The sequence below is a fragment of the Protopterus annectens genome, chromosome 7.part0 (genome assembly GCF_019279795.1).
Source record: "Protopterus annectens isolate FY-2018-M chromosome 7.part0, PAN1.0, whole genome shotgun sequence".
Lineage (NCBI taxonomy): Eukaryota > Metazoa > Chordata > Ceratodontiformes > Protopteridae > Protopterus > Protopterus annectens.
The window spans coordinates 819217431-819225767 of record NC_056739.1 but is presented as its reverse complement, the minus strand read 5'-3'; the positions used below and the strand labels follow the sequence as shown (position 1 = coordinate 819225767).

Here is an 8337-nt window from a genome sequence, read left to right as displayed (position 1 = left end):
CGTTCTGCTGCCTAGGTTGTTCTACTAAAAGTTTTTGTGCTTTGCAGTTATCAAAAATAGTTGCTTGCCAGCAATCTTTCTAAAGTCATGCACATTACCCAGATACTCCTTTATTTTCTTTTTGGCACCCTGCATTTGCTCCTTCTCTTGTCCTGTGAAGCTCCCCTTATTCTATAATACTTTATCCTTTGTCAGCCCCCCTAAATAATTTCAGTTACTTCTTAACCATATATCTCTCATTTATGTTAACCTTATTTTTAAACTCCCATTTTTATTTTGTCTCACTAACTGTAACTTCTGAAGATGTTTCTATCTTCCCTAATAACTCTTGAATGATTTCCACTACCCATTCCATACATTTCTCTTTTTAACAGGTAGATGGGAAGGAAACAGTCTCTTATTTTTACTTCATTACCCTGCATTTTTATCTTATTGTTTATTGGTGCATGATCAGAAATCGTTCTTGGATGTGTGTCAAAGCTTTCAATTAAGTCTGCATTTTCCTGTGAAATATAATTTCTGTCTAGTGTAGCCCAGTTATTGTACCTTGAGGAATGATTTGTAAATTCTGTCGAGTTCCTACTACTGAGTTCTCATCTTTCATTCCAAATATTTTCATAACTTTCTTCAGAAATCTACTCTTCTTTTGTTATATTGTCCCTTCTAGATCTCCGATATATCCTCACTATTGCAAATCAAATTCCAGACCACACCTATGAATAATATTCTATCCGCGATGGTGCAGAGGTAGCGTTGTTGCCTCACAGCAAGAGGTTCTCCCGTTCGATTCTCGGCTGCAGTGCGGGGAGTGCCTTCTGTGTGGAGTCTGCATGTCCTCCCCCCAGTTGGGTGGGCGTGCGAAAGACATGCGTAAATGGGCGTGCCTTAGTTGAAGGTTGAATGTCGAGCTGGCACCTCAGCATTCATGAAAAGTCTACTGTCAATCATTAGCGGACCGGAGTTCCGCTGTGGTGACCCCTAACCGGGAAAAGCCGAAAGACAAATAAACACACCTATGAATAATATTCCCTGGAGAAAGCTGATTATTTCTCCCAAAATGTTATTAACTCCATGATAGCAGTTTTTGGTTGAATGCAAATATGTGTCATTGTAATTTTCCTTTGCCAGTAGCACCTTACTACTGCAAACCTACCATTTCTGTCATTTTTCCCTCATCTATCACTATTAGAGCCCCTCTAGCAGTTAGTATTATTATTCTGCTTTTTCTTTGTCCCTGATATTCTGCTGAATGTCCATTCTAAAATCCTCTTTGTCAAATCCACATGCTCATTTCTTTCAATGTTCCTCCTGCTGCATTGCTGGTTGCATTCTGCATTTCCAGTGAAGTATGTGTTATTACAGCTCTAGAAGCAGCTGTCCTGAAAACTGTAACAGTAGTTGACGAAGTGCCTGCCTTCTCAGCAGTGTGAGTTAGATGACACTTTTTCTTTCATAGAGGCCTGTGAAGTCTTGACGTCAAAATGCTTGTGAGTGTCACTCCAGTTTTGTCACTTATGGTCTGATAGTAGCGCATGTCCCTAAGTGTTTGAATTGTATATATCCTTTTTTTTAATGAAACCTATGCAGTACACCATTTCCTCTTTAAATCTATAAAGGTTATAAGAGCTGGCATATGCTTAGTCTTTCTGACGATGTTTTAGCTATGAAATCTGATTTGTCTTCTGAGCTCTGTAAAATTTATCAGGCTTTTTTGAATCAGTGGTCAGGTCTGAATATAGGAACAAGTTATAGCAATGTATATGGAGTGTATATACTTATTTTGGAAGAAGTGAGCCTTCATTAGGTTTAAGATTTCTCTATGTTTTCATACAAGTCTCTGTGGCGCAATTGGTTAGCGCGTTCGGCTGTTAACCGAAAGGTTGGTGGTTCAAGCCCACCCAGGGACGATTGTGCATTTTAGTTAGTGCAGAGGATTAAAGCTTTGAGTTGTAATTGAGTTGCTTCCAGTAGTGAAGGGTGCAGGGTTTGATTCCATCTACCTCCATTTGCCTGCCGTGTGACACTGGGCAGGTCATTTGACACTAGACAATGCTCTTCTGCAGCTGCTGAAAAGGGTCAACTGCATCTAGCTAGAGGACCTGGATAACAGATGTATTAAAAAATCTGGAGGAAGGGTAAATGACAGGTACTCTGATTTCATTACTTATTACTATCTTTTAGACCATATGCAAGAGGTATATGCATGTCAGCATGTTTAGGGTGAAAAACCTCATCATCTAATTAAATGCCCATCTTCCATTAAATCTTATGCTGAGATTCTGGCAGTTAGTGTGGAGGATTAAGGCTGTGAGCTGTTTGTGCATTGTTTCCTGTAGTGCATGATCTGATTTCTTCAGACTTCATTTGCCTGCTTTGTGACTTTGAACAAATCATTTAACCAGGTGGTGCTAGGGAGCAGTTGTAACAATCTGGGCTATGTTCCTCCAGATCTTAGTATGTCTAGTAAATGCCTATAAACCTATTGCTAGTGAATTCTGAACAAAGACAGAAGAAAATCAAGTCATGTAGTTAGTGCTCCATCATGCATGCAGATTGACCTGACACGTAAGCAGGCTTTGGCATTGTACAAAAGCATTCAGTGATGTACAAGCCTTTAACAGCTGTATGTCTTAGCTGGCAGTCGAGTTGTCATTGGTGACTCAGTGATCAGTTTTAGACATAGTACTTTGTGATGAACAAGGAGTGAGTCACTCCAGTTCTCATTTTCTCATTGGTTAAAATAAATGATGTGTGGGACTGTCAGAAGACTGCCAGGGAATAAGAATGACTTCAGCTTAGACATTGTTCATATAGGAGTGAATAATGTGAGGTCTTCCCCTGAGAGCGATGCAGAATGATATCACTCTGCAGACGTTTTTCATGTAAGAAAACCACAGATATTAAGTGAGATTCTGTCCTGATCTGAACTGGCATCAAAGATGTTGAGAAAAGGTGAATTCAGGGACCTCAAAAATGTTGTGATATAATTAGGCTTGCATTTGTGAAACTGCTTCTTTAGCAAGTTTTCCTGTTTTGTTAAAGCTGCTTGTAACATATTTTACTATGCTAATATTCACAGAACTCCTAAAATATTAAAAAAAAACCTGTAGTTTTATTATTCTATTTTTTTTTTAATGGTGCTGGTGTCATACTTCAGCTTGCTGCCTGCCATATTTCTTCGTAAATAAGACCTAGCCAGAGAATAAGGCCTAGCATGGTTTCCCAGGGTGGTCATGATATAAGCCTTACCCCAAAAATAAGCCCCAGTTAAGATCGTCAACAACACACGATGGGCATGTTGAAATATAAAATAATATTATTGACACCCATTGACTGAGGTTATCGTACTCTGCTCGCCGTTTTCAGACCATTCGGGCACCCAATTTCTTCTCATTGCAGAAAGTCGTAAGATTCTTTCCCTGGGAGTCCTCCACGATTCTTACTGTAACCCTAATCATCACTCACACTTGGCCAATAAACACTGGCAGGTGTACTTTGATTGTTCAATGTACAGACAACGTGCGTAAATCACATGCACTTGATAACGAAATGCTGTGGTTGTGTATTCTTAACCGTCACCATTTTGTGCTGCTACTCCTGTCTCGTAAGTCTTCAATTAACCCCCTCCAGACAAGATGAGTACAAAAAGAAAGAGCTATTCCATCAAGTACAAGAAAAGAATCGTGGATGGTCCCCGGGGAAAGAATCTGATGGCTTTCTGCAAAGAGAAGAAGTTAGATCTCCGAATGGTCCAAAAATGACGTGCAGCATACAATAACCTCAGTCAAGAGGCCGATGAGGGAAATGCTAAGAAGTGCAAGTGTGGATCAGGTCAGCAGCCATTATTTCCTGAGCTGAAAGACATCATCTGTGAATGGATTGCAAACAGGAGAGCAAAGGCTTTGGTTGTGCGCAGGGCTGATTTTCAAGCATTTGCCCTTGCAATGGCACCACAGTTAGAAATATCCCCATAAGAATTCAAGGCATCACAACATTGGCTGGATGGCATCCTTCAGTGATATGAATTGTCTCTAAGAAGATCAACAACACTGTTCAAGCTGGAAGATACTGGAGTTATTAAACATGCACTTGCTTTCAAGTCCTTTCTTGATGGCATCGACTTTTCTAAATACCAACTCTCCAACATGATTGCTATGGATGAAACTGCAGTGTTTATGGGCCAAGGATCTCAAACAACAATTGATCAGAGGGATGCCTTGTCAATCTACATTCCCTCCACTGGTTATGGGAGTGCACGTGTTATTTGTATTTTGGCAATTTGTCTAGACGAAAAGAAAACCTCACCTCTAATCATTAGTAAGGGCAAGAAAAATAAGCTTGAACCTGTTTTAGGCATTTACATTCTTGAAACAGAAAAAGTGTGGTGCACACAATCAGTTATAAGGAAGTGGGTCGATGTAATGCTGCCACTTGTTTTGTGAGGTGGCGAAAGAGGTCTGCTAGTCTGGGATTCAGCCAGCACTCACTGCGCTAAATACATGAAGAAATTCCTTGCACAGAGAAGAATAGATCAAATAATGATTCCCGCAGGAATGACTGCCTATGTCCAGACTCTTGATATTGAAATAAACAAGCCATTCAAGGACAATTTGCGCATGGAACTCAATGACTACACTGACAATAGAATGGAGAGAAATCAGCATGGAAACTTTGTGAAGCCTAGCCTGCAAGAGGTCTTGACTTGGGTGAAAAATTCATGGGATAAAATCACTGACAGCTGTGTTGGCAATGCACTACGAGCAGGCTACTTGGACAAGCAGTGCTCATTTAAGGAGACCTCTATTGCTAGGCATGACATATTTGGGCCAATGGTTCTGCAGGAAATGATGTTGCAAGAAATTCAGGCCAGAATTCACGGTTGGAGATTTATGACAATGTTCCAGAAGAAGATAATGTGACTGTATTTGAATAACTTTTCCATTATCGGGGCAACAGAATGGATTGCTTCTGCTTTCCGTTTTATTCCCCTCCTCCAATATGCATGTATTGAGATTTTTCTGCACTTTCTGTTTAGCATGAAATATTGCACTGTGAAAGCCAAGGTGGAGATATTCTGAAGTTGAAATGTTTGTTACACTGTTTATGTAGAATTCTCACACAACTGTTAAAGTGTTACTTAGAACTGTTGACCAATAACAGAAAAGTACCAAATAAATGTCAATTTGTGTACATGAATAAATGTCGATTTTTGTACATGAATAAATGAATAAATGTAGATTGTTGTACGGGAAGGGGTAAATAAGGCATCCCCTGATTGTTGTGTCTTTCGGCTTTTCCCAGTTAGGGGTCGCCACAGCGGAACTCCGGTCCGGTAATGATTGGCAGTAGATTTTTGAGTGCCGAGTTGCCAGCTCTGACGCACAGCCTTCAACGAAGGCACACCCATTCACACATTTCTCCACACAGAAGACACTCTAGCTGAGAATCGAACAGGACTTACCGCAGCACCACCACCGCAGTATATAAATAAGGCATCCCCTGATAATGTCCTAATGCGTATTTTGGCGGGGAAAGAGTATAAGACCCGGTCTTATTTTCGGGGATATACGGTATTATAGGGCATCCTGAGTCTTGCCCAGTGGCTCCCCTCCTTCAGCACATTAACCCATTTGGGCCTCTATTAGGCAGGACTCAGGCAGATTCTCATCCAAGTGATAACCCTGCAATCTATTTATTCCCTTTCTGGAGGACCTAATCATCTTATTCCTTCCGCAAAGAGCTACATATCAGGTGGTAAGGGGCAAGCCAGACTGCCAAACCTGGCAGTTGCCCCTCCCAGCTTCTGAGCTCAGCAGCAGCTGAGCTCAGCAGCAGTTGTCTTGAGTTCCACTACATCTGATTACTGTGGGAAGCACTCACGCATGCCACCATAATCATCTTCCCTGGTTTTACTGCACTTACACTGTGGCGAGTACTTACCAGACCCTTTCTTTCTAGGAACACAGCTTATTTATCTCTATAGGTGTAACCAAGTACAGAAGATTAAGGTTTTAACTTTAAAGTTTCTTTTAATGAGCATTAGACTCTATGGTGCAGTTGGTTAGTGTATTCTGCTATTAACTGAAAGGTTAGTATTTTGAGCCTACCCAGGGATGGTATTACTGTTTTATATATATATATATATATATATATATATATATATATATATATATATATATATATATATATATATATATATATATTTTTTTTTATACTTTTTGCAGGTAGTGCAGAAGATTACATTTTTAACTTTAAGGTTTTATCCAGCGAGCATAAACTCTGTGCCATAATCATTTATCATATCTGCTTGTTAACCGAAAGGAGGGTGGTGGTTTGAGCCCACCCAGGGAGGCTATTACATTTTTTACATTTTGCAGTTACTGTTCAAGATTAAGGTTGTCGGTTTAAGGTTTCATCCAATGAGTATAAATCCCTGTAGCTCAGTCAGTTAACAGACTGTTCTGTTAATGAAAAGATTACTAGTTCAAGCCCACCCATGAACACTATTTGATTTATTTTTCTGCAGTTAGTGCAGAAGACTAAGGCTTTAGGTTTAGGTTTAAGGTTTCATCCAGTAATCATGAGGCTCTATGGGACAGTTGTTTAGTACATTTGGCTGTTGAGCAGTTAACAAACCACTTGCTGTAGTCAGGTATACATGGTTTGATCCCGTCCACTTCCATTTGCCTAGTGTGTGACTCTTGAGTAAATCACTTGATCACACAGTTCTCTCTGATCACACCTGAAAAGGACACGTGTCCAATGGGCTTACCTGGTTAAGAAATGTATTTAAAAATGTAGAAGAAAGCTTGATGACAGTAACTTTGATTTATTTATTTATTGCTTTTGTTGATAGGGGTTGTTTGACTGGACAGCAGTTGACCCTTTTAAGTGGCGGGAGAAAAGTTCTAGTTAACAAAATAGGCAGTGTTATACAAAAAAAGTAAAACTTAGTTGCAGTATGGACATTCAATAACTGAAAGTCAGCTTTACTAGAGAAACTGCAATAAGTAAAATATAGAGTCATTGTATGTGACTTGTTGGAACATGGGCTAAATTCTTGGCTAGGTTTGTAAGGGCCTCACGCCAATAGCCTAGTAACTTCCTAGGATCCCATGATCCTGTTATAGCAATAACCAATGACTGGGTGTAGTGTATTGAAGATTTATCCATGGTCGGTGTGGTTTAATCATGAGGGTGATGCCCGAGTGATTAAACAAAGGCATCTGCAAGTAAAGCTTCAATATATCACACCCAGGAGTTGGTTATTGCCATTATACAATGACATTATTTAAGAAAACATTTACTTTTATTAAATAATGTCTTAGTATAATGGTGGCATGGTGTTCTTCTGTGTTGTTTCCATATCCTGCAACTTTGTTGATGTACCGCTCATGTGTATGGGACTTACTTTCCCATGCTTACATAGTATATCAGTGCTTTGGAAAGCAAGCAATGGTGATGGAAGATCTCTGTTGCTGCTGCCTTTTTTTTTCTTTTAAAAAAAGAAACTGAAATTCTGGCAGTTTAAAGATACAACAGAGGGCAAAAATACAAGGAAAATGCAGTATGCTTCTTTAGTTTTGTATAACATACCTGGTTTTCCTTGTATTTTCTCTGCCCTCCATGCCTGCCTCTTAGCTCAAGAAAACTGCAAAGCATTGACATATATTAATAGAAGAAAGTCCAGGTGAGCAGACTTTTTTCTATTGGTGCATGCTTGATATGCAATGTGCATGCTGGTTGGGATGACCAATCAGCGTGCACATTTTTGAATGTTAATGACCTGTCATTATATACTAATACATGACAAACTGGCTTACACAATGACATTTAACATGTCAATTTCCAGTTTTACATTTATAGATAGCAGAGATACGAGAGGAGGTGTGGAGAAGATATGAGTAGAAAGTAAAGAGGAGGCGAGGAAATTGGAGTAGTGTGTGTGTGTTCACTAGTTGATAGAGAAAAAGAATGTCATAGTGAAGTTGAGGTAGATGGAGGAGGTAGAGGGTATGAACTGGAATTTTGCTAGGGGGGAAACTTGTTAGGGGTCTGTAGAGACAGAATAAGTGGTTCATAAGGGCAGAGGGTTAGAAAAAATGAGTAAATTTACACTGAGGAATACTTTGGGGTATGTAAAGATAATGCAGATGTGTAAGGGCTGAGGTAGCTTGGGGAGGTGCAAAAACAGAGCCATGTGTTTATAAAATGCTCTTTCAGCGGGTTTTTGAATCTGTATAGGTTGCCTTGTTATTTGATGGTGGTTGGGATAACATTCCAAATTTTGGAGACATAATTTGAGTACTGAGACAGACCAGCAGTGTTTTGAATTTT

At 39.7% G+C, this 8337-nt stretch overlaps 1 non-coding gene across 1 annotated transcript; it reads left to right on the top strand.

The window, feature by feature from the left end:
• The first annotated feature begins 1833 nt into the window (after positions 1-1833).
• On the top strand, positions 1834-1907 carry TRNAN-GUU. The gene has a single exon. It is a non-coding gene; the product is annotated as a tRNA-Asn (tRNA).
• The last annotated feature ends 6430 nt before the right edge of the window (positions 1908-8337 follow it).